The sequence below is a fragment of the Lagenorhynchus albirostris genome, chromosome 17 (assembly GCF_949774975.1).
Source record: "Lagenorhynchus albirostris chromosome 17, mLagAlb1.1, whole genome shotgun sequence".
Classification (NCBI taxonomy): domain Eukaryota; kingdom Metazoa; phylum Chordata; class Mammalia; order Artiodactyla; family Delphinidae; genus Lagenorhynchus; species Lagenorhynchus albirostris.
The window spans coordinates 22,510,349-22,538,171 of NC_083111.1; the positions used below are offsets into that span (position 1 = coordinate 22,510,349).

General features: G+C 37.8%; 1 pseudogene; it reads right to left on the reverse strand.

The window, feature by feature from the left end:
* Positions 1-989: 989 nt before the first annotated feature.
* The window catches only part of LOC132507937 (CDK5 and ABL1 enzyme substrate 2-like), a 42,191-nt pseudogene continuing 15,357 nt past the window's right edge, over positions 990-27,823 (reverse strand).

Consider the following 27,823-nt stretch of genomic DNA (forward strand, 5'->3'; position numbering starts at 1 on the left):
AAAGGTATATTCTAAATGTGCCTTTCCTCTCAGTATCTGCAGTGACTCCAGCTCTAGATATGAGTGCCCTCTGCTCACCCAAACCAAAGTGCCCTCAGAAGATATTCCTTATGGAATAGCCCATTATCAAGTACCAGTGCAGAAATAGAGCCTTTACCTCTTGTGGTCTCCAAAGCCTCAGGTAACAGAGCTCAGCCTCGTTCTTCATCCCTCTGCCTTTTGGTTTATTGATCATAACTCATCACAAAGAGTCTGACAAACTCAATATGTCATGGACAACCAGAGCTTTTCTTATTCCATCAGCAGCTGACTCAACTATTAGTCATCTCCGAGATCAAAAATCTATTTTCTCATTCTAGGCTTGTAAACCTGAGCCCAGACCTCTGCAGACATCTTAAAGCCTGCTGTCAATTGATTTTTTTTCTTTTATATTCTGTAAATCTAACAATACATAAATAATAATGTTCAAACATCCACTTTGCATTTGCTTTATTTATCACATTTTTAGGCACATCTTTTGGTTTTCAAGTGACCTGAATATGCTCAAACATATATTGACATCAAGTAGGTTGCCATGGGAACTGAATGCAGCTGCACAAAGAGGTTTACAGGCAGGTAATTTAAAAAGCCCTGGAGCAAAGAATGAGTGCTTGATAGTGTCCTAGAACACCCCAGGGCATATCAAAATTAAATAAAGCACTAAGTCTTGAAGTAAGGGGTGGTTATTATATAGTAAACAGTAGCTGAAAGAAAAAAGCATTTTCCCCTAAATATCTGGTTTTCAGAATATGCATTATGTTATTAACTTATTTGATGGGAAAAATCAGGTCTGGGTTCTCTATATTTACTCACTAGATCAAAAAACATAATAGTTTGAAAATCTTTGAATATATGCTTTATTGATAATATTAGTGTCCTCAAAAATGGATCAATAGTGAACATAGAGAGAGAACCACAGACTCAGAATTAAAAGAATTCTTAAAAGCAACTCACAGTTTAGGCTCCAGTGACCTCTTAATTCTGCGGAAGGGCCAAATCATGTATATTGTTAACAGCCCCAGTTTGGAGACCACTGATATTGTCATTCGCCCTAAAAAGCACAAGGCATCCATACCAAATCATGAAAAAGTGGTTTTCTGACCTCTTTATAAACACATGCCATTGGCGGCGTGAAGTTCACAGCCTCAAAAAGAATAGTTGTAAACTGTGACTTTTGTAAGAGACCTAAACATTGAGAGATTTGATCATCATTGTCATCTCTTCTGCAGATGAACAAAACTGAGGGAAAGTTGAATTTTATCCTCTCAACCTTCCTACCTACTTATCAGCATGGCCATTTTCATAGTATTAGCTTAAAACACCCTCATTGTCAAAGTCAAAATTCTTTATGATGGTGTAGCTTCTCATACTCTATGAAACGTTTCCTATAAGTTGTCCGATTTTCAAGCAAAATAGTGTTCAATTTTAAAATGTTCCATTAGAACCCTGGTTCTATGAAAAATTTAATACCTTCTACAAGTAAATCCATAATTGCATAGTATCTCAGAAAGAACACAGGATTTAGAGTAAAAAGAACTCACCTTTACTACTGAGTTGGTTATGTATCAACTGTGTGATATTAGACAAGACATTTAATTTCTCTAACTCTAAACTTCTTTCTTTGTAAAGTGATGATGATAATCATGCCGAGCTCCCAGAGTTGTTGGCTAGATTTTAAATGATAATGGTGTAAAAACATTTTAAAATCATAAAATAATAGACAATTACAATGTTCAATAATTTAAAGCTGAAAATTTGTCACATGTTCCCCCTCTTTCTTCACTAACAATGGACAGTTATCTTGGATAACATAACAGTTAGGTGGGATTATAGAAATAAGGATCGCTATTCAGTGATGAGAGAACATTGCACAGTTAACACAGCTCAAATGATAATAATGGCTATCATTTATTGAGTGCCAATCAAATGCCAAGAAATCAACATAGTATCATTTATCAACACTATGAGGTAGAATTTAGCTCCGTTTTGGAGATATTAAAACCAGGTGTCGTGAGCATATTGTTTTTATTCTAAAGCATCATGTCCTTGTAGGAACAACCAGTCCCCATTTCATGACACCTTAGTGAAACCTTCCATCACAGCTTCCTGACTTCCTCTGGCCATAGGAGTGAAAATATGTAAAATTGGACCAATAAGACATCTTTTTGTGGACTTCCACACGAACTTGGGGAAGAAATCCCTTTCTGAGTTGCTAAGAAAAGACTAGAGTCTGAAGCTGCTAGTGGTCACCTCGCCTACTCTGTGTGACCAACCTCCGTGCAGAATAAAGTGAAGCAGAGAGGACAGTACTAGGTAAGATGAAACCCCAGTAACATCATTGGAACCTGATCCAATCAAACCCAAGCCTGGATGGACCATTCTCTCACACCCAAGTTATAAGAGCAACGAATTCCTTTTTGATTACACTTATTTGAATTACTGTGAAAGGGTAACAGAAGGAAGTAGAATTTCCTGTGACAGAGTAACAGAGTTACTCATGCCTGAAGTTCTGCACAACTGATGAAGTAGTCACTGATCTCTGCTATCTAATACTTTACTGGCCTTTGCGATGTTCTATCATTCTGACGTCATCTTTGAAATGACACCAGGCAGCTAATTGCTGTAGTGAGTCAGTCTCCTGACAACACTTGATACAAGCGACAATTATATCATTCAATTTCACATTCCTTTGAGAGTGAAATGAAGGACCACTAAGTCCCCAAGTAGCTTGACATCTTTTGGGGACAAAAAGAGGAATGTATATGCAATGTGGGCTGAAGAAACCTTTAAAGAGCTCATTGAATATCAGAATAAGATGGGAAATACAATTATAAGAGGCTCAAACTGAATCCTGTGGCTGTTAAAATACATTTGAGTTTAAGATTGCTGGTGTAGAGCTTTAAAGTAAAGGATGCCTATTTTTGAGCTGAAGCATTACAATGTCAACTTACAGGCAGGTGTAGGCTCTGTGGCTTCAGAGAAATGAAGTATGGTCATAGTCATTCGTTTAATTCATACAACAAATATTTATTGAGCAAACATTATGTGCTAGGCTCTGTTCCAGGCAAATCTCAGACTTCATGAAGTTTACATTCTAGTGGGGAAGTCAGAACATAAACAAGATAAAGGTGCAAACTATATAGTATGTTAGATGCTGATACATACTAAGGAGAAAATTAAAGCAAGGAGAAAATAATTAAAGAAAATTAAAGCAAGGGAAGAGGTGGGAAAATCACCTCAATTTTAGAAACAATGACCAAGGAAGGTGTCACTAAAATGGTGACATTTAAATGAGATGTAGGTGAGAGAGTAAATTATGTGACTATTAGCAGGGAAAACACTTCAAACAAAGCAACAATTGCAAACATTCAGAGCCAAGAAAAGACCCTTTCAGGCAACTTTTAGAAAAATCTTATGACTAAGTATATCCACAAAGTAGCAAATAATCTCAAACAATTTTATACCGATACACACAGAATTCTGTATGTAATTTATTTGGAGAGGCTAAACAGTATTAATACCACCACCACCATCACCACACACACACACACACACACACACATAAATACTACTTGGAAATTGAACAAATGTATTTGGTTTTCATCCAGTAGGCAAGAAAAGCTCTATACGTATCAAATGGTAAAATTCATGGGTAAAAGGAGACCAAAGATTAATATATGACATGTGCTTCTGTCCTCATTATGGCACTTTGCAATTCAAAACATTATAAACTAAGATACATCTTCTGAGGATTTGTGAGTCTTCATTCAAACCCTGTACAGACATCCACATGGAAATTCCATTTTCAGCAAGATGTTCTAGATGTACAGAGTGACAATAGTATAGAACACCAAAAAATGCTGGATAACATGCTTTTTAAAAAAAATCTTTAAATCACAGTTGAGCTAGTAGTTCAGAAAAAAATTTGGGTTTAGAATGAGAAAGCAATTCTATAAGTATAAGCTAGTCCTGGAAACTGCATTTGCCCTGGGGACATTGGATAACTGGAGAAAGAAAAACAGCTGGAGGAATCAGGCTTCCGGACTTCAGACACTACAAAGCTACAGTAATCAAGACAATATGGTACTGGCACAGAAACAGAAATATAGATCAGTGGAACAGCATAGAAAGCCCAGAGATAAACCCACGCACACATGGTCACCTTAACTTTGATAAAGGAGGCAAGAATAGACAGTGGAGAAAAGAGAGCCTCTTCAATAAGTGGTGCTGGGAAAACTGGACAGCTACATATAAAAGAATGAAATTAGAACGCTCCTTAATACCATACACAAAAATAAACTCAAAATGGATTAAAGACCTAAATGTAAGGCCAGACACCATCAAACTCTTAGAGGAAAACATAGGCAGAACACTCTATGACATAAATCACAGCAAGATCCTTTTTGACCCACCTCCTAGAGAAATGGAAATAAAAACAAAAATAAACAAATGGGACCTAATTAAACTTAAAAGCTTTTGCACAGCAAAGGAAACCATAAACAAGACCAAAAGACAACCCTCAGAAGGGTAGAAAATATTTGCAAATGAAGCAACTGACAAAGGATTCATCTCCAAAATTTACAAGCAGCTCATGCAGCTCAATATCAAAAAAAGGCAAACAACCCAATCCAAAAATGGGCAGAAGACCTAAATAGACATTTCTCCAAAGAAGATATACAGATTGCCAACACACACATGAAAGAATGCTCAACATCATTAATCATTAGAGAAATGCAAATCAAAACTACAATGAGATATCATCTCACACGGGTCAGAATGACCATCATCAAAAAATCTAGAAACAATAAATGCTGGAGAGGGTGTGGAGAAAAGGGAACACTCTTGCACTGTTGGTGGGAATGTAAATTGATATAGCCACTATGGAGAACAGTATGGATGTTCCTTAAAAAACTAAAAATCGAACTGCCATATGACCAAACAATCCCACTACTGGGCATATGCCCTGAGAAAACCATAATTCAAAAAGAGTCATGTACCACAATGTTCATTGCAGCTCTATTTACAATAGCCAGGACATGGAATCAACCTAAGTGTCCATCAAACAGATGAATGGATAAAGATGTGGCACATATATACAATGGAATATTACTCAACCATAAAAAGAAATGAAATTGAGTTATTTGTAGTGAGGTGGATGGACCTAGAGTCTGTCATACAGAGTGAACTAAGTCAGAAAGAGAAAAGCAAATATCGTATGCTAACACATATATATGGAATCTAAAAAACAAACAAAAAAATGGTCTTGAAGAACCTAGGGGCAAGACGGGAATAAAGACATAGACCTACTAGAGAATGGACTTGAGGATACAGGGAGGGGGAAGGGTAAGCTGTTACAAAGTGAGAGAGTGGCATGGACATATATACACTACTAAATGTAAAATAGATAGCTAGTGAGAAGCAGCCGCATAGCACAGGGAGATCAGCTCGGTGCTTTGTGACCACCTAGAGGGGTGCGATAGGGAGGGTGGGAGGGAGGGAGACACAAGAGGGAAGAGATATGGGGATATATGTATATGTATAACTGATTCACTTTGTTATAAAGCAGAAACTAACACACCATTGTAAAGCAATTATCCTCCAATAAAGATGTTAAAAAGAAAAAAAGAAATGGAGTTTTAAAAATAGGAAATGTGGGACATAAAGTACAAAATATGATTTCTGACATTAATCCAAATATTTCAGTAATTCCATTAAATGAAAATAGATTAAATTTTCTCTTTCTAAAGATTATCAGGATTTTTAAACACAATCCAGTTATATGCCAATTAGAAGAGATATAGCTAAAACATAAGAATATAGAAAATTTGAAAGAAAAGGGATAGAAAAAAATTGAAAATAAAGCTGGTTTAGCTATATAGCTAGTAGAAATGGACTCTTTCAAAGAAGATTAAGATGCCTAATTCACAGGGAATATATAAGAATATAAATCTGTAAATTAACATCTAACCCTACAAAGCAAAAACTCAGAGAATGACAAGAAAGAAATAAATCCATCAAAATAGTGAAGATTTTAATCCAGCCCTGCCAGTATTTGATATACCATACAAACAAATAGCGGCAAAGATAATGAGGTTAAAAAACTGAAAAAAAAGTATGCTATATAAGCATACTTCATTTTATTGCACTTTACTTAATTGCACTTCGCAGATAATGCAGTTTTTACAAGTTGAAGGTTTGTGGCAACCCTGTGTCAAAGAATTATATCAGTACAATTTTTTCAACAGCATTACTTTTAATTAAGAGGTGTACATTTTTTTTAAGTATAATGCTATTCCACACTTAATAGACTACAGTATAGTGTAAACATAACTTTAATATGCACTAGGAACCCAAAATGTTCATGTGACTAGCTTTATTGCAGTGGTCTGGAACCAAACCCACAATGTATCTGAGGTATGCCTATATAAAATAATAGATTGGGTCATAGATTGCATACTATTTATACAACAAAATAATATATAGCCATGAAAAATTAATCATAACAATAATCTAAAGAAGAAAAAAGTATAATACATAATTTAAAGAAAGCAAATTCCAGGAGAATAGACATATTATGATGCAATGTATATAAAGTGTAAAAATGGACAAACTTATTTAGAAACATAAATACATGTGGTAAAATAAAAGAGAAAATGAATAACATGTTTAACACAACTTCAGGAGAATGGCTCATTCTGGATGGGACAGACATGTATTCAGAAGGGAAACTGAAGAGCCTCAAAGGAACTGGTAATTTCCTGTTTTAAAATAAATGTGTCCAGGGGCTTCCCTGGTGGCGCAGTGGTTGAGAGTCCGCCTGCCGATGCAGGGGACACGGGTTCGTGCCCCGGTCCAGGAAGATCCCACATGCCACGGAGCGCTGGGCCCGTGAGCCATGGCCGCTGAGCCTGCATGTCCGGAGCCTGTGCTCAGCAGTGGGAGAGGCCACAGCAGTGAGAGGCCTGCGAACCACAAAAAAATAAATAAATAAAAAAAAATAAATGTGTCCAAATATTCATTTTTTATTATTATTGCTGTTGCTGTTTAAACTGTGGTTTCATGTTATATATGTTCTTATGTCTAATATACAGCACATTAAGACATAGAAAAATATGTACATATAGAGTCTAATGGAAAAACTTTACTGAAAAGCATTAAGTGACTTTCTGGAAGCTACAAGCAAGTCTGTAGGACAGTTCTCACATCCAAATCAATGATTTTCTTGGCTGTGCACAAATCAGCCTTATCCTAGAGAAGATTACTCTTATCATGTCAGCCTTACATAAAATGAGGTCATTTTTGAAAGAGTTTGCTGATAAAATGACAGAATCAAAAACTCTAACGACTTTAAATGACTTTAAATTATTTCTCAAGTTTGAGACAGGTCATATTTCATGAATTTTATAAGCAGTTCTTACAACAGGCCATGCTTTATCCTTATGTGGCAACATGTACCTAGACAAAAAGACTAGAAATGGAAACCCCATTGGAAAACCAGATTATACAAATGTTGGCATCTTCAAGAATTCTAGAAAAGACTTTCTTAAAAAAGACAAATTGGGAGATGTTCAAAGAGCATTAGAACCATGGCTGATCTGAGTGACCAAGGGCAGAATCCATGAATAAACTTCAGAGCTTAAGCAGGAACTTGGTGGGGGAAGGGAGAGTAGGCAGTAATTATTAAAATACATAAGACTGTTCCAGTTTAAAAAACATTTTGATCCTCAAGTCTTCGCAAATCAGTGTAAATTTAGCCTTATTTTACAGAAGAGAAAATGTGTATTGAAATATATTGAAAAATTCTTAAAGCTGCTCAATAAAATATTTATCCTTCAATGTTTATCAGTACTAACATGGATAAGAGTCACTGAACTACAAACAGCTAGGTTTCAAGCATTAAACATTTACTATCCTATTTTTATGCACACAATTTTTGCCCTAATTTCTAGGTATAGTTGAGAAATTCATTTAAATTATCTCTGTTCTCCTTTCTGTTGTTCTCAGCCCCATGCTACTCTGTGGTGTGAAACTGATAATGAGCAGAAAGCTGATAAAACATGTGGGAGCAGAAGCTGAAGATGGTGAACTCAAGATGGTGAACTCTTTCTGCAGACAAAATAACAATATAAATTTTAGCAAATTTGGGTTTGTTTTATTTTTAAGATTTTTAAAAAATAAACTTCTGTTCATGTTAGAACCAAAACACAGAACCATAATGAGATAACAGTCAAAGCTGACTCCCATTGCAGTTCAATGGGAGTCAATAAATATGGCATCTTGCTGCCCCTACCTGGTTACCATGGCAGGTTGTGCCTAAAATTGCCTGGAAAGATGTGCTGTCTTACACAAATTTGAAACAAAATCTTCTAGACAACTTAACCCCCCAAATATAAGCATCATCTTTACGTCAAGTTCACGATTTCTCTTGGGCACATTTTTTTTCAGTTTTTGTTTAAGCCCAGACCCTAGAAATTGACGAAACTAAGGGCTGGATTCCACCCCTGAGGCATATGATAAAAAGCTCTCCTGGAAGAGGAGAAAGGGTTAACATGAATTATTCTGGGGGTCCTCCAGAGTCTGCCACAGTTCAACAATCCAGATATGTGTGTGGCAGGATCATTTTTTTTATATTAACATATCTTCCCAAGTATATTTTCCCTATTTGACTTTCAAACTATCCCACACACTCCACACACTTTCAAGCAGTTAGGTTACTTCCGTATGACGGTCTTAGTCCGTCCAGGCTACTATGATAGAATACCATAGACTGGGTGTCTTGTAAACAACAATCCAGTATTTCACAACTCTGGAGGCTGAGAAGTTCAAGATCAAGGCACCAGCAGATTTGGTGTCTTGGGAAGGCCTGCTTCCTGGCTTACAGGTGGTCATCTTCTCGCTGTGTGCTCAAAGAGCAGAAGAGATGAGGGAACGCTTTGGGGTCCCTTTAATAAGGGCACTAATGCTATTCGTGATGCCTCCATCTTCATGAGCTAATCACCTCCTAACAGCCCCACCTCTTAATACCATCACACTGGGGATTAGGATTTCAACATATGAACTTTGGAGGGAGATAAACATTCAGTCCATTGCAATGATTGTCTCAGAAGCAAAGTATGTCAAGGCAGAAAGTCTGAGCAAGTCTTCCTGGTTTTGATTTCCAAAAGGAAAATGGAGAGAACTTGGGACTTAGGCCAAACTTTTGAGAAAAATTGAAGATTAGAGACAGTGAAACTTACCTTTAAGTCTCCACAATATTCGCCCAGGCTAGGAAGGGAATTGGGAGAAAGCAACAGGAAGAGAGGTAATGGAAATAAATATATTAGAGAGACTGGAGGATGGAGAAATCACTAAAGCAAAGGACTACTCAGAAAGGCATATTCAAGCAACCAGGAGTTGTGCAGGACAAGTAAGTCATCATATCCATACCTTCAGTTGCTACATGACTGAGTGTGAATGTAACAGATAACTGACCTTCTCATCGGCCTTCTGATGGGAAGTCCCTCTGGTAACAGCCAGTATTTCACCAGCAGGAGCAACACCATCCATGCCTTGAGAGTCGCCCAGTTTCTATCCAACTTATTCTACATGAACTAAACACTAAATATGTGCTTTGGTATAGACCAGAACAGAGTAACTCAGAGAGAAAGGAGGGTGGTGTCCTAGATACATAATGATCTGGTGAAGGGACTGTTATAGAAAATACCATTAGATACTTGTCTGGTAGGAACAGGGTCTAGAAAGAATAAGCTCCATTCTCCATAGACTAGGATCCCTGACAACACTACTTGTCCTCTCAAACCATTCCTATCCCCTCTCCCCTCCCTGCCTTTGCTTACCTGTTGTGCAAGAAAAAATGTTATAACAACCAACATTTATTATGCTTTATATTACACAAAAGGCTGTCTCACATGTAACTTCATTCATCTTCAAACAATTCTGTGAGATTGGCAGGTCAATTCCCATTGTTATCCCCAATTTACTGATGAGTGAGACTGAGGCTCTGAGAGGTTATGTAAGTTACCCAAGAGCACACAGGAACTAGAAGGTGGCAATAGTCCCAGTCTGTTCATTATCTGTGGTTCTATTTGTTCCTTCACTACCATTTTGGCCCTGCTCCGAGGTAGAGCAAGCTGCTCCCTACAGTTTAAGGGGCCCTGAAGCCCTTCCCTCATGAAATGTTTCTTCCCGGACCTTCTTAAGTTCCAGAATACCCTGCCTTAGAGACATTACTCTAAGTTTAGGCAAGGTCTCCAGGAGGCCGTTGGTAAAATGAGACATTCAACCTGGGCTCCCTTAACTGAGATGTCTATGGGCCAGAACTACTGTTTAAGAAACTTAAATGAAAGAACAGCCAAGTGACTATCATGGAGTAAAGGCTCAATAAATAGTGGGTTTCTTTTTTCTAGTTAAAAAAATTGGGGGGAACTTTTTAACACCCATGACATAATTCCTCTGCTTTCCAAGTAAACAAATAAATAACATAGCCATGAATAATATAACTTCATGTAATTCCAATGGTAAAATAAAATCTCAGAAAGTTTTTTTTTAAATCTCAACGAATCTTTCTGAAAATAATGAGCCCCCAAAATCGTCACCCCGAAGGAAAATAGTTTGCTTACCTTAACTCTACTCTGAGTCGTAAAATACTCAAAATTATTTTCACAAAAATTACTGAATTTATCAGTTCCCCTAGCTCTGTGGCATACGATCATAAAGAATAATACACCCTGGGACTATGTAAAAGCCTAGATTAATATTGAATGAACAGCTAAGGATAAACAGGACTCTCTGCTCTGCTCTCACTGAAGACAAACACAAACAGTAAGCAGAGAATCAGGCACGGATCAAGCCCATGAACGCACGCATTGGTTACTGCAATACCAACAGGGCTTTTAAAATGTCAAAGGAAAAATATACTTTAATAAAAATACATGAAAACTGTGTTGAAAAATTAATGTAGCACACTGTGTGCGAATAAACCCCTACATGAATAGAAAGTTGAGATTATCTCCATGCATCAGTAAACCTCAGGTGAAAAATCACTGGTGACAATTTCTCCCCCCCTTTCAAATACGGTTAGGGGTCTTTGGGGGATTGTCGATGCATAACTGGGGTCAAAGATTTTAACTCAAACAACCTGGATATGCAGAGAAAATGTTTTGTTGTTGTTGTTTACGGTTTTCCACATGAGCACCCATCCTCTGGTTAGAGCTAAAATTTTTAAATGAATATCTAACCCAGTTTAGACCCAGACTGATTTGACAGCTTTATTGTATATTTATTTATATATAATATATATAAATATATTTATTTATATCCTTTCAGGCAATATTCTCCCTAGGAGTGGGGAGGGAAGTCGCTCAGATTTCTTCTGCCTCTCTCTACTCATCTCTGAAAGAAGGCAGTTGGGTGTATATGTGGGGAGAGAAGGAGAGGAGTGTGAAATGGGGAGATGAGTGACCTTGAGGGTGGTGTTCTGGTCTTCTAGTTGGTGTTGTCTTAATGCTGTCTTGGCATTCATGGCTGGAGTCTGTAACTGATCTCATTCTCCCAATTTGGTCATAACCCAGTTCATTCTCTGGCCAATTCGGTCTCAATTGGGCACCTCCTGGCTCCAAAACCCCGAGACTCCCTGCCAGCCTCCAAGGCCAACTCTGAGGTCAGCCCCCCATCTCCTTGGGAACTGATGGTCGTTCAGGAAAGCTAACCCTAGGAGGTTCTGTCTCCCCAACAACACCACACAACCAAAGGGATGGAGGTGTGTTCAGGGCTGGAAAAGTTAGAAAAGGTCTCTCTTCACAGAGCCCAAAAAGGGAGTCAGGGCCTATAGCCTTCTCCCTTCACCTCCTCGCAGCCCACACCCTGAATCTACCCTCACCGTCCGCCGAGGGGAAGCGGGGGCACACATCCAATCAATGTGCTCCGTCCTTCTCTTCCTCTCTGGCCTCTCCCCATCCTCTTCCTCCAGAGTTGGGAATGAGGTGGGCTTTGCACTTTCTTCTACATTCTGTATCCATTAGGCACAGGGCTTTGCTATCATGGATGGAGGGGGTACCTTCTCTGCGGGGGATCTTCCCGGTTTAGTACCTGATATGTTAGATATGTTAGACGGAAAAATAAAGAGATCTGGAAAAGGGTCTCTCAAGATCATAGTCTGGGTTATAATGCTTTTATTTCACTTTGTCCCTGTTTTTCATGTCAGAAGCTCTATATTATTCAATTTTCCTCTTCATCATTCTTTACAATAAATTCACTTCCGCTATCAGGCAGATGGTTGCTCAGATTGACTTGGGCAAAATCATGGACAACGTTAGTAATTTCTAAAATCTTACCACTCTCTCCCTTGTGCATATATATATGGTCTACTGTTCCTATACATTATATGTTTAAATCAGTGTAGATGAGTGTGCAAAGCTACCCCTTCACATAAACATTCTGTTACATGGCACTTAACAAAACACATTTATTTTTGTTATTTGTTTGTTTGTCTCTAACATAAAATATCTACTGGGGATTATTTCGATGACCATTATTTCTGTGGCATTACCACATAGAAAGATAAATTCCTAACTTTATGGCAAACGTGATAAATCCTGTGTTAACAAACATTTGTTTTACAGATAATTGGAGTAAATAGAATCATTTATCCTGATGTAGCAAATGTTGGGGCTGGAAGAATATATATGAGGGAACAACATAGCTGCTGCCTTCAGATACATAGTGGTTTAGAAGTGGAAACCAAGTCTGATCCATGTGACTCCAAGGGGCAAAATTAAGATTATGGAAAGAGTTAATGGGAAAGGAAATTTGGTTTAGCTTTCTAATAATCAAAGCTGTCTAAATATGGAGTGGGCTGACAGCTCGAGATTCAATGATTATATCCTAACTGGGTTTATTCAAGCTGGCCCACATGACCACTTAATAAGGATGTCATGTTGATTATTTAAAGGTGTTAAGCATGCTGAGTTTCTATACTTCTTAAAGTCTTTAAGCTGAAGGTTTCAGATATTCAAGTACCTGATGAAAGATAAAGAACCATAGTAACATAGTAGTGCTGGCAGGAAAATCGTCCATGGCCATTTTTTGATGTTAATCACTGAGCTATTAAATAGGAAAAATTCAAATTACCTATCTGTGATATAATCAGAGTTAGCACAGTTTATGACAAAACTGGTGAAAATAAGGCCATAGGAGGGAGACCAGAAAGTTCTGGCAAAGGATGCTTCAAAGAATTAGAGGGAAATAAAGACCACTCTGGTTTGGTTAAGTAAGAGAGAAAAGCATCATTACAGTGATTCTATAAATAGGAGAAAAAAAGATATAAGGTATAAATGCTGAACTGGTGGTGGTGGTGGTGTTAAACTTAAGATGATGACATTTTTGAAGATTTAAATTATTTAGTGAGTCCCAAGCAACCTCAGATTATATCTTTATTGATTCTTTCCTTCTCTTCTTTAGCATTTTGCCAAGAGTGGTAACAGGAGACAGTATGGCTGGGTACTGATTAACTGTTAACAGGCAATTAATAACAGGTATAGGAAAGAAAGGAGGAAGCAGAGAACACTTAGAAGGATGCGGATAGGGGCTGCATCACTGGTCATCCTTGTCATAATGTCATGACACACAAACCCATATTCATTAAGGAGATGGCAGGGAAAGGGATAGAGTCAAACTAGACAAAAGGGGGTCTGCAGTGCCTGGAAAGTCAGTGCAGGATGAAGCAGACATGTCTCTGGGAGTGGAAGTCAGAAGAAAGGAGGTATATAGGCATTAAATGTGTACTAGGTGCCAGCCACTGCCATACGCACTTCATATCCTGTTAACTCATTCATTCTTCACTTCTACCCTCATAGGAAAGTATTCATAATCTCTTTTCACATTTAATGAAAATGAAAATGAGACTCAAATAGATTGCATACCCCAGGTCACACAGCCAGTTACGGGTTGCTGGGATTTAAAATCCCAAAGCTTATGGTCTTTCCACTACATCACACTAGCAAAATGTGCTCAGGCATGAGCAGATAAAGATAAGTGACAAGTGATGCCAGAGACTGGAGCCCGGTGGCAAAAATAAATCAAGCAGGAATGGATACATCAAGCAGATGGGGGGAGGGGCTTGGGGAATGCATGGGGAAGGCTGAGGGTGTCTAAGATTCACAGCCAGACTGTCCATTTGAATAAGCCAGAAATCCAGGAGCTAGAAAGATATCAAACACAGAAGAGGACAAGGGCATTCTCAAGAAAACACCCCAGACAAAATGCTCCAAAACTTTTGGGTACTCTTACTACAATCTTGTCTTTTATTCTTCTTTCTTCTTTATTAGGGTTTTCCATCTCCTGAACAGAGGGGAAGAGGGAACTTTTGCTTTCCTCATTTCATTCTTCATTCTCACTTCACCAACACTATAACCTGTGATTATGAGCCAGCCAAGGTAAAGTTGCATCAAGAGGTAAAGACTGAACTGAAAAGACTCAAGAGAGATTTTAGAAAGAAGTCACCACTCTGTTTCTTGTTGTCAAATTTGGGGGGATTCATTTTTCCATAGAATCCATGAATCTCCTTACCGTGTGTGATCCACGAGTCATCAGTATCATCAGAACAAGTATAAAGGGAGAAAGAAGACAAAGTGAGCAAGGGGAAGAAGCCTGCCACTTTACAGACTGCAGCTTGCATGGTCAGATTTAGCAATTTTTAATTAACTGAAAGCCCATTTTGCATTTGGACAAAAGCCCTATTTTGTAATTTTCCAAGTGAAAGCATGAAAAAAAATGTCTTGCAACTAAACAAGTGAAAGGATATACTATGTAAGACACTCTCAAAGAATACAGTAATTACCACAAATATAATGTATAGAAATATAATTGTGTCTCAGAAATAGATCTATTCAAAGAAGGCTTTCATATGTGTGATTATGCATGAGAGCCTAATGAAGCAGACATTAGCAAGGTTTGTCAATATGCAAATACTATTTCTACCAGTCCATTCTGATATGGTTTATCAAATGGCATTAAATATCTCAAAAGAAATGGACTTCTCGGGACTTCCCTGGTGGCGCAGTGGTTGCGAGTCCGCCTGCCGATGCAGGGAACACGGGTTCGTGCCCCGGTCTGGGAAGATCCCACATGCCACGGAGCAGCTGGGCCCATGAGCCATGGCTGCTGAGCCTGCGTGTCCAGAGCCTGTGCTCCGCAACGGGAGAGGCCACAACAGTGAGAGGCCTGCATATCGGAAAAAAAAACAGAAAGACACAGACTTCTTTTATTTCCCTAACACATAGCAAACACCTCTTTTTCCATACATGTGAAGTAGTCTCTTCATCTATTGTAACACATTGCTCCCAATAATTAGACTTATGTTCTTTGGATTCTGTTAAGGGTGAAATTTTTCACAGTTACTGTACCTTATTATAATCTAGGTAAAACTCATTTAAATGATTTGTGTTACTGAGAGAATAATAACACCCATTAGAAACTGTTTTGCTTGCCCAGGGAGTTAAAATACAATATAGTCTCAGACGTGCAATCAACATGCTCCTTGCCTTTTTAAGGCCACACTAACTCCTGAAATGAAAACATCTAGGTAAATGTGTATGTGCAAATACACACATACATCCACACCCACACATTTTCTCTCTCAGGAAATCCAGAGCATCTTTTACTAGGTTTCATTATAACTGAATGGCATATGATTGAAATATAAAGTGACCATTGCAAAGACCTCTCACAGACATCCTTCTAAGCTCCAGGATAAGGGTCTTGTGGCATATTTGTGCAGATCTACTCTGCTGGCTTTTCACAAATGGCTCTGTCAAAGCATAACATGTGACTTCTATAATTGAATGTTATTTACATCAGAATGAAAAGAGACTGCATAACTATTAGTGTGAGGTTCATGATTTTGGCGCTACAGATTGGAGAAATATCTTCTGTTTCCAGGAAAATCGTTTCCTAATTTGTCCTACATTTGGTTAGTAATCTTACTCAGAGGCAGAGAGAGTCAGAGAGCCTTCGCTGCGCCCAGGCACGTTCAGCACTTAGCAAGCCTGGGAAGAAAAAAGACTGGGGCTTGGGCCTTGGCGACTTCAGCATCCCACTCTCAACATGGAGGGGCAGGGACCGCACTGAGAGAGCTCTCAAGGTGAGACCCCTACACAGGGCCAGGAATAGGAGAATAGGATCTTTGAAGTAGCATGGCGTCATATAGTGACTGCTTGTCAATGGGCACAAAAGAAAATTTCATCTGGAGGCTGTAGACTCCCACCTCCCAGATTTCCAGACTCAACTTGAGCACACAGGGCCAACACAAGAGGAAATCTCATTTAAAAAAGAAAGAAAGAAAGAAAACCAACCTGAAGAATCTTAAAGGAACAACTCCCTCAAGTTCACAGGGGACCTCAAGATCTTCTAGGGGAAGCTCAAGTTGCCCAGAATTTGGAATATTACTCAAAGACAGGAACTGCAGCTTCTTAGTAGTCGTTAGTATGCTGCAGCAAATTAGAAAGTGTGTGTTTGTTTCAGAACCTCACTGGAGCATCCTCCTTTGCATTATCCACTATACCTCTCTCTGTCTGCCTCCCAGTTTAACTCAACAAGTGTTTGTGAAACACCTACTATGTTCATGTCTCTGTGCTTGTTATTACAAGAACATGCCAGATTAAAAAAAAAAATCTAGTCTCTGGCTTCGAAGAGTAGGTGGCCTGGTAAGAGAGACAGTCCTGCAAAGAACCTGTCTATCCAGTCTAGTAAAGGAGAGAGAGATTGTACATCTACTTATAGTAGAATAAGAAGCAGCTTGACTGACAGGCAATAGACAATGGAAATAGACTCAGATTCCTGGCTCCATCACTGATGTGTTATTAGGGAAAATCACTAATATTTCTGGATTGTTTCTTTTTCTCTGAAATAGGAATGATCACACCTACCTTCCCCTTCCCAGTGTTGCCTTTGGAATCAAATGAAATGTATGGACAGAGTCTTTAGCGACTGGATGGTGATTCGTAGGTCTAACAGCTAGTAAGAGCTAATATTAATTAAATAGTCTGTGCCAAACACTGTGTTAAGTCATTTAAATATTTTCTTTTTTAATCCTCATAACAACCCTGGAAGGTTAGGGGACATGCCTGAGATCACAGACTGACTCCTCACTACACTGTCATACTGTTAATTCTCTGCCACTTACAAGCTCAGTGACTTTGGACAATTCCTTTAATCCCTTTTGATCCTCCATGTTTTCATCAGTAAAATTAAGGTGGTCTCAATGAAATTTGTTTTAATTGTGGTAACATACAACACGAGATCTATTCCCTTGACACAATTTTAAGTGCAAGATACAGAATTGTTCACTAAAGACACAATGTGGTACAGCAGGTCTCTAGAACTTTTTCATCTGCCCGTTGATCATCAACTCCCCATTGTCCCCTCTCTGCAGCCCCTGGCCGCCATCATTCCACTCTGATTCTATGAATTTGACTATTTTAGAGACCTCATATAAGTGGAATCATGCAGTATTTGTCCTTCTGTGACTGGTTAACTTCACTTAGCATAAGGTTCACTCTTGTTATGCATAGGGCAGGATTTCCTTTCTTAAGCCTGAATAATATTCCATTGTGTATATATAGCACATTTTCAATGAAATGTCTTGGACCAAACAGTCCAAAATGCTATAACAGAAGTATGAACACTTTCGAGAGCACAGAGGAGAAGTCATTAATCCCTATTAGTCAGGAATTTATTGATGTGGAATAAGCCCCAACACATTACCCAACTTCCGGTGTGCCTACTTCATCAGGTCAACTTTTTGTATTTTTATTCATACAAACCCTTAGTCCTACTGGCAACTGAGGCTTATTCATTTTTATCATCTTTCTGAGACCCTTACAAATGTTTGTAGAAATGACTGGATGGATGAGTGGATGGACGGCTCTTATCTGATAAGCTGGGCCAATTTTGGTCTTCATTATCTTCCATCTTCTGATCACTTTCTTAGGTCCCCAAACTTCTGGACCAGGTCAAATCTCAATCCTATGTATCCCCATAACTTCCTCTACATTATTGTGATTGCCTGTGGATGTCTGCCTTCCCCATCAGGTTTTCAGTTTACTGCAATGAACACTATTTGTCTTGTTCACCACTGTGCCTCCAATTCCTAGCTCATAGCAGGTGACCATTAAATATTTAAAGAACGGTGAATGACTGAATGAGTTTACTAAAGCCTCTGTTTGTCAATGACCTAGTTTTGGACCATCCAAAGATAAATTCTGCTCCTGAGAAACCTTACTGACCTGGCATTGCTGCTCTATTTAAGTTAAAACACTCAGTATATTTGATTCAATAGTTGTAAATAGCAAAACACTACGTATGTATTATCCTTTTAATATATATTCATAAGATAACAGACAAGCATACACATGCGCACACACACAGCCTGATAAAAGGATGGTTTTTAAAAACTGCCTCAAAGCTGCCTCCAGAATAGAAATCATATTTAGTTATTCCATCTATAAATTCCGTTTTAATATCAAGGTCCTAGATACCCTGAGAAATACTACAAGAATCTAAAGCATCAAAAAGAGTAAACAAATTTAGTCTTACTAATGTAGGAGAAGAGAAAGAGATATTTCAGAAAGATTTCTAAAGATTTGAGTGTTTTCTGGTTACCCTTGAGTTAGGCAGAATGAATCTGAACTTACTTCAGTATTCATCAAGATTTATGCTTTGACTAAAGAAACCCAAGTAGCATTAAATATTTGAATCATACAACCAATTTCCCTTTATCTCATTCCCTGCCTGCTCTAGCATTCAAGATTCATCCAGGAAAACAGAAGACAGTACAAAGTACTTCATGGAGAAAATTGGTTATACAGATGTTGATGAGGAAAATACAGGGATTAGCAACATCAGGAAGCTACAAACACCATTGGGCTAGAAGGACAAGGGGAAGAGGGAGTGTTACTGGAGCCTACGCGTCCAGCGCACTTGATGGAGAACTAGGCAGGAGACTCAGCCACCACCAAAGAAGTCACCTAAGGCAGAGATGGATGAGAAAACATACATCACATTTCTTTCCTTCTGTCCTCAAATCTGAGGAGCACAGATGACAGGAATTAGCGCCCTTGTGATACAGAGAAAATGAAGGGAAGGCAAGGAACCGATGTGAAGTATGAGAGCACACAGGCCCAGCATCAGTATACCTACCTACCAGCCTACTGATCTGCCTACCCACGTAGCTTCAGGGTCACTGAAGCAAGTATCTGACTGTTTCGAAAGAGTCACAGATGTAGAAAACAAACTTATGGTAACCAGGGGGGAGTAAAGGGAGGGGAGGGATAAATTGGGAGATTGGGATTGACATATGCACACTACTATATATAAAATAGATAACTAATAAGGACCTACTGCATATATAGCACAGGGAACTCTACTCAATACTCTGTAGTGACCTATATGGGAAAAGAATCTAAAAAAGAGTAGTTATATGTGTATGTATAACTGACTCACTTTGCTGTACACCTGAAACTAACACAATATTGTAAATCAACTCTACTCCAATAAAAATATTTTTAAAAGTATCTGTTTTGAAAGCTTATTTCTTATTGGATGTTAATAAATTGATGTTCTGATTTAAAATATTTTATTGTTTTAAAAAACCTCTTATAAAGTTGCTGTTCTTAGGTTCTACTATTTTATATTCATTTCACATTTAAAGTTTCTGTTTCAAAAGATAACGCTAACCAGTATGTTATTATTATGTAAAAGACATGTTATAAAAAAAATAAATACTCAGTGTTAAGGATTATTCAAAATAATAGTTAACAGCCAAGGAATTAGTGTTGCTTGTCATTTTGCTTCTTCAAAGTGGGAAATGTGGGCAAAACTAAGATCTAAGGGAAGAATAAACAAAGGAGATGCATAATAAGACTCAAATGGTAGAATGCTAAAAAATTTTCAGATGAATCTCTGATGTCAAATAAGAATCCTTTTGGAAAACAATTTTTTTAAAAGCATGCCTAAAATCACTGTTGTCAGAAAAGTCTTACAGGAATTTAAATCACTTGATTTTTCAGAAAATATATCTTGGAATATACAACATGCACAGAACCTGCCCAGCTCTCATGAAATATTCATTTTCATTGACCAACTCAGTCACTCCACTACAAAGCCCTGACTTGCCCACGGCGTTATTTCTTTGGTCCGTGACCTCATCAGATGGTGCAGGCCAAATAACCTCCAGATGTGACCATTATTGTTTGGATGGAGCCTTTTCTACCTGTGGTAAATAATGGTATAGGAATTTGATACTACAGTAGGTGTGAGACAAACAGATGTGGTTTTCATGCTTTGTCCTTCCCCACTACAGCTGATCCTTCCAACATCAGGGGTCATTTTCTTTTCAAAACATCAGACAGCCTATGTTGTCATTAAAATCACCAAGAAGCCCTCTTAGGCATGCCTGGTACTGACTCTCTGTTGAGACAAGCCCAGTCTTGTGAGACATGTGAAATTCAGAGTTCTAACCGCTAGTGCCCATTAAGGATCCTCCAGCAATTTTCATATGATTAGTAACAGCCAAAGTGTAATGGGGAAAAGTACATTCCTACAGCCTCCACACCCCCTGAAGTTTTAAATACATTCGATCTCTCCTGCTTTTTCTGCTTTAAAAAGGTAAATTAAGTAGTGCAGTTGGGCACTACTAACCAGCTACCGTGTTCCTTCCCAGGAGAGCAGACTTGAGGGGGAAGAGTCTCATTAATACAGCACAATCTTTACACATGAATTGTCCCTAAACTAACCCAACAAACCAAGGAACAATGTTTACCTCCTTAGGAATATTTAACTCATTCTCCAGAAATTTTGAATACATAGATGAGGTCAGGGACAAATCAATTTTTCTCTAAGGTGTCTTATAATGCCTCTCACAGTTTTGCTACTTAGTATATTTTTAAACAGAAGAAGTGAGAAATGGATACTGTGGGATGGAAAGTACTCAAGTATAATAAAATTTCAACCTTGAGACTAATTTTAAAATGCCAACCCGGGCAGATGAGGAAGAGAAAATAGAATTGGAAGGAAGAATGAAATACTTTATTCTAGAAGTAAATATAGATGTGCCTATCACATGTCTTTATCTCTACTAGTTTCTGAATAATCCCTAAAATTTTCCACAAAACTGCTCCCATTTTTCTACTTTGGAAAAAAAAAAGACTTAAAATTTGTACTTATTTCATGGTTACAAATGATATCTCATTTGTGGTATCAAACAACATTAAATTGCTTGAAACTAAGGTAGTTTCAAAAGAGCCAAAACTCAGGGTATAAAATGGAGAAACCCTCAGATCTCATACATTTTTAGTTCTTATGCTACCTGAAATGTCATTGACCAACAATTCTTTGCCCTAAATTCTCGATTAGAAATGTCCCAAATTGCATCATCGTACATTTTTCTCTATTTTAAATGTCAATTCTAACATTTCCTGACTTAGCTGTATACATTTATAACTATGTCCTTAGACAAATAAACATTTTTTAAATATTACATTGATGCCATCCTTTGTATAAACCAAGCCATAGCACAATACAGACTTATTTTTAATTGTTTAAAATCTAAATGTACATTTATTAAAGGTTCCACTTCTCCTTAGGATGTAGAAAACCACAAGACAGCATCACTCCTGACCTAAAACATACAAAAGCTGAATAATCTACAAGATTATAACTTTTCCTAAACCCATCAGGTGGTTGAGGTTGAAAGGCAAATATAGTAAATTTATTCGATGGACTACATTAATAATTACAAAGAGGGGGAAAACACTGATATACATAACATGGAAAAATCTGAAAATCATTATGCTGAGTGAAAAAAGTCAGACATAGAAGAATACATGCAGTATTTTTTTTTTTTACATTTACATAACCTTCTAGAAAGTTGTGGACTAATCTAGAGAGACAAAAATAGATCAGTGTTTGCCTGGGGTCTGTGTGAAGGGAAAGACGGACTGCCAAGGGGCACAGAAATCTAGAGTGATGGAAATGTTCTGTGTCATAATTGCAACAATTACCTCACATGTATGTACATCTGTAAAAGCTCATCAAATTATAAATTTTAAATGGATTTATTTTACATAAATTGTACCTCAATAAAAATGACTTTTATGAAACCTAATTTTCATGGGAGGCTTAAGTCAATGCAATTAACTCAAAGTCTCCCAAGAAGTTTCTGAGCTTTCATTCTAATCAGATTTATCTTTCCTCAGTAGGGAGGACATCACAGGATCAACACCCCAAAAGCTAATAATCCAACTGCTATTTACATAAAGGATTCACTAACAAAGAGCAATAGCTCTTAATGAAAGCAATAGTCACTTCTGCTGGAGCAGGAGAACAAAAGCAGCAGGAAAGTCTAGTAGCATATCTTCTGACGGTCCTGACAGGGCAGCAACCCTCAAGAACTCCCAGGAGCACCTGAAATTGTCCCTGAGTCCCTCAGGTCAGCATTGCTACTATATATATATATATATATATATATATACACACACACACATATATATATTCTTCTTCAGATTCTCTTCCCTTGTAAGGTTATTGCAAAATATTGAGTATAATTCCCTACTGTGCTATACAATAGGTCCTTATTGGTTATCTATTTTATATATAGATGTGTGTATATGTTAATCCCAAGCTCCTAATTTATCCCTCCCCCCACTCTTTTTTGATACAGGACTATCTCTCAAACATACAAACAGGCCAGCCTAGAATTGCAGTATACTGCATCATTTCACTTTGGAATGGTTTAAATAGAAGAACTGGAAAAAGTCCAAAATTTATCTTCTAAAATACCCACCAAGTCAATTTCTAGATATTTTCTTGGGCCTCACAGATTCACCATACTTATATTCAAATTAACTAATCTCTTTTTAGATGAAAAATCACAAAAGAAAATTTAGTGCAGAGGTATCCTCAAAGTTTTCTTTTTCACTGAAATTAGGATGACATTTTTTAAAAAACAGCTTTTTTTTAATTTATTTTTTTAAATCATTTCATGTTTTATTTTTTTAATGAAACTGTTGGATTATATTGAAGTCTGTGTGTGTGTTGGGGGGTGTGGATGTATGTGGAGAGGGTGGTATTTAAGTACACTGTTGTTTTATGGCTACCCATTTGTGATATAGTGTTCTGATAGACTATAAAAAAGACCAAAAGAAATTCAACCTCACCTTGAAAACAGTGCATGCTTCTTTTTTCTAGAGAGTTTATGTTAATATTATTTTGCTGTATCTGTTTGTCATTTAAAACATGAGATTCATGTAAAGTTTTATTGCTAGTGGCCTACTGTCAGCTCTCACAAAACTGGATGTACTATGCTATTGCAAGCCTTGTATAGGTGAGAACTTTACAAAAATAATTAACAAAGCACATTGAGTAAAATAATCAATGCTAACAACAGTCATGTAAATAAAATTACTTGCATAAACAAAATATGCTAATTAGTATGAATTCTTTCTTGATGAAGCATGAGAACTATAGATGATAACCTTTTCAATATCTTTAATTCTCTGAAGCACTTCTAGTTCTGGTAATAGTTTCAGAAATGTCATAGCAACTACTTTGGGAGATTAACATCTCTAATGCCTTCTTTGTACTGGTAATATTAAGTTTTCAATAACCATCTTTTGGATGGTTGCCACTTAACTCTATACTGCATGTAAATTTTTGTCAGTGTCTTTTAGATTGCTAATTCATTCAAAAAATATGAATGCATACTATATGTATCTACACATCAGAGATATAGCAGTGTTTTCTTTTGTTTTTCTTACTGTGCATAGTTTATTTTTATATATGCATTAGCAATATTTTAAAAACTGCTTTTAAAAGTGAACTGCCTACCTTTGGAGAAGAAACTATGAAATTTAGCTTTTTTGTCTTCATGGTCTTTACAGAACCAAAACACCCTGATAGGGAATGAAGGAATTAGTTATTCAACTACTGACACAAAACTTCTAAAATTTTTTCCAAATATCCCAAATTCTGTTATCCTAAAAGAGGAAGAATCTTTTAAATGATTTGTTTTCACTTTAAGAAAACAGTGATTTATTTTCCCTTTAAAAGCAGCTTTAGGATATTAGGGATATCATCATGGAGCAGGGTATGGCCTTAGTGAAATGCTCCATGTTTTAGAGCTTCTTCCTCCAGGATGTAACCTACAGTGTGGTTGGTTTTTCTAATTGCTCTGTCTGTCATAGTGATAACTCTCTCCTTCACTGCTTCCAAATGTGACCACCAGCGTGGCTGAAATAACAATGGGTTTGAAACAGTCTATTGTATGCAGGAGCCCATGTTGAAAATTTCATAATTCGTCTAAATTTTAGGTTAAATAAAAATGATTTCAGGGCTTCCCTGGTGGCGCAGTGATTGAGAATCAGCCTGCCAACGCAGGGGACACGGGTTTGAGCCCTGGTCTAGGAAGCTCCCACATGTTGCCGAGCAACGAAGCCCGTGCACTACAACTACTGAGCCTGCGCTCTAGAGTCCGTGAGCCACAACTACTGAGCCTGTGAGCCACAACTACTGAAGCCTGAGCGCCTAGAGCCTGTGCTCCACAACAAGAGAAGCCACCACAATGAGAGAAGCCCACACACAGCAAAGAAGAGTAGCCCCTGCTCACCACAACTAGGGAAAGCCCACGCGCAGCAACAAAGACCCAACGCAGCCAAAAATAAATAAATAAATAAAATTGATTCTTAAAAAAAAAAAACAAATGACTTAAACCTTGAAATGGTTTTCTTCATAACTGTTTGAGGCTCAAACTCTAATAGACTATAAAATAATTAAGGGAAAAAATGCTAAAGGAAGCACACATTTTCTAAGAGGGAGAAAGGTGGAGAGATTGGATTGTACACACCAACAGGATCAAGGAAGGATGCTAAGTGATGGTAATGAATCTGCGTGCCTTATTCCTGCTTCCAAAGAAATTAAGTGTAAAAGGAAAGGGTTTCAATTAGAAATTCACATGACATCACCTAAGGAGACTTAAGACAAGGTATCCTTATCATACCAAAAAAATGGAAAAACGAATATAAAAGTCTATTAAATGAAAATGTTTTGACAGACAGAGAGCAAGAAATGGTGCTTTTGCAATTCCAGAATGTTTGAATTATTCATCTTCTCCTTGAAAATGTGTCAATTGTAATAAAGTTTGCCAGAGCTTTCCACACGAAAATAATTTATGGGGCATTACACTGAGAACAAAAAGCAAAATAATATCCTTTATACAAAAGTATTTTTCCTTTAAATTGCTTTAAAAAACCAAAAATTATGCTTTTTAAATTAATAATTCTAACTTCTTTAACAACTTAGGTGCCAATATAGCTAAGAATAATCACTCTATCAGCAGTTTTTTAATAAAACATGGAAGTGAACATGCTGTCTAATAACAATCTGATAAGAATCTAAGTGGAAAAGCATCAACTAGACTGCAAATGAATAGCATAAATCTAAACATGTCCCCCTGAAAAATTCAGAAACTGGCAAAACATCTGTTGGGCTGGCTGGCAGTCATCCTAAGTGATGATGCATGCCTTTTACTTCCTGGAGAAATAATTAAGCAGTAAGTTTAACAGTTTCTGCCAGCTCCTTCAAGAATTGGAAGTGCCAAGGACTCAGAAGTTTATTATCAAAAAAGTTTTAACCTGGGATCTTGGGTATCCAGGCTGCTCAGACCAAAGCAAAGCAGAAATGTGGGCGTGGTATAGAGCCCTGCTCAGTGAGTTAGGGCTCCCGTTTTGGTGTTTTGGTTATCACAAAGCCGCCCTGAGTCCTGCAAAGATGACCCAGCATGCCAGGCTTCTCTCCAGCCTCTCAACTTCTCTCCTCCAAAGGGACCTGGAGGAAGCAGAGACCTGGATGGACCAGTCCTGACTCTGTGAGGTCCAGTTCCCTCTATGAATACATGTATTCTTCTATGAATACAAAACATGTATTCAAACTACATGAGCTGAAGGAGTAAGAAGAGAACATTTGTCTCTTTTGCTTAGATTGCCCTAATTGACAAGACAAAACACACCTAAATAGCTCTAGTTCATGAGGAAGGCAAAGGAAAGGAATGGCACTTTTCTATGGTACCAAATCAAGTTTTTTAGTGGATAAATAGATAAAGTATCCTATCTCTGCTAGGCGCTAATATATTGGGCAGGGGGACACTCCATTAATGCACAATGTAAAAACAGAATTAAACCTATTAGGTGAAGGATTTATTCTACATTATCATTTAATTACCAACATGTCTCTATATTCAATTATAGTACTATGGTTTCATTAGGCACTTTCACTGAGATTTTCTAATTAAAACCCTCCCAGGTAACTGATGCTCAGTAGATTTGATTAGCATTTTTATCTTTCTTTTTCTCATTGAAAGTAAAATAATCTATCTTTGCACTTACGTCAAAAATCGCAGCCTCCTCCCTAGGTCTCCTTTGCACAGACACTAGTCACAATTTCCTGCCAGATGCCTCAGGGGAGAATTTCACCTTGCACAATTCTACTGGAAGATGCTATGGCTTCCTATTGAACAGAATATTGAGTCTCCCTGCACTGATACAGTTTAGGAATTAAAAGACTTTGGAGTCATTAAACTGGTTTCAAACTTCGGCTCCTCTACTAACTAGTTGCACCTCTGGCAAATTACTTGACCTCTGTGACTATTTCGCATTCGCAAAACGGGGACTGTTATGAGGCATAAATGACAAAATGAGTGAAGTGTTTAGCACAGCATCTGGCACGTAGTAAGTGGTAATTGTTACTGTCACTATTGTCATCTTTGCTGTTGCTGTTACAGGGTGTGGATAAGGAAAATATTTAATTAAGGTATGTGTTCCCAGGCAACTTAGTTACTGGAGGCTCTGTCATAAGCATCGTGCTCCAGAGACTGGTCGGCATCCATCATTTAATATTAAGGTTTGAGCACGTTTCTTATTCTGTTTATTCTCTGATTGTACTGTCCATTCTGTTCTCTGCCCTTCCAAGTTCAGTTTTGTGTCACGACGGACTGTCCCACACAGACTATCATCTGTGCTCTCCTGTTCTCTGGCTTCTGGTTGGACTTAGCCAATGGGAGGCATCACCAGGAAATCTGAGCATGAGAAAAGACAGGTCAGGAATATCTCCCTCACTACCACTTACTTTGGGGCCATAATTCTGGCAGTGGTCAGATGTCTCTGCAGCTACCCTGGAAGTCCCTTCACACCTCCAGCTTTCACTGGACTCTGTTAACAAGTCTATTTTCTCCGCTCATCCCTTCAGGCCTAGGAGTGGCATTAGCTTCTTTTGCTGGTAGCTAGAGCCTGAACATCCTTCATTGGTTTGCTTAACCATACTTTGTAAATAGTCCCTTCTCTAACTACTCATCAGAATTTCATCTAAGTGCATCTCTGTTTCCCATTGGGACCATGAGTAATGTACCCCTTCAGATCAATATGTTTCCCTGTAGCCACCTGGGTTAATGTTTGTTTTACAATTTTTATTGAGTCCTTACTATGCACTAAACACTGGACTAAGTGCAAAGTGCAAGGGAAAAAAATTATATATATATATATGTATTTAAATACGTATACATGCCCTTCTCTTCAAAGATGTCAGTCTTTCAGTGTGACCTCAAATAAGAGGAGAAATTTAAGAGGCAGAAATGTAAGGAAGTGGCATTTCAAGCATAGAAGAGAATGTTTAAAAGTCATGATGACCTGAAGATACACAATATATTTAGTGAACAGCAAAGTCATTCGGGGTAAGGAGAACA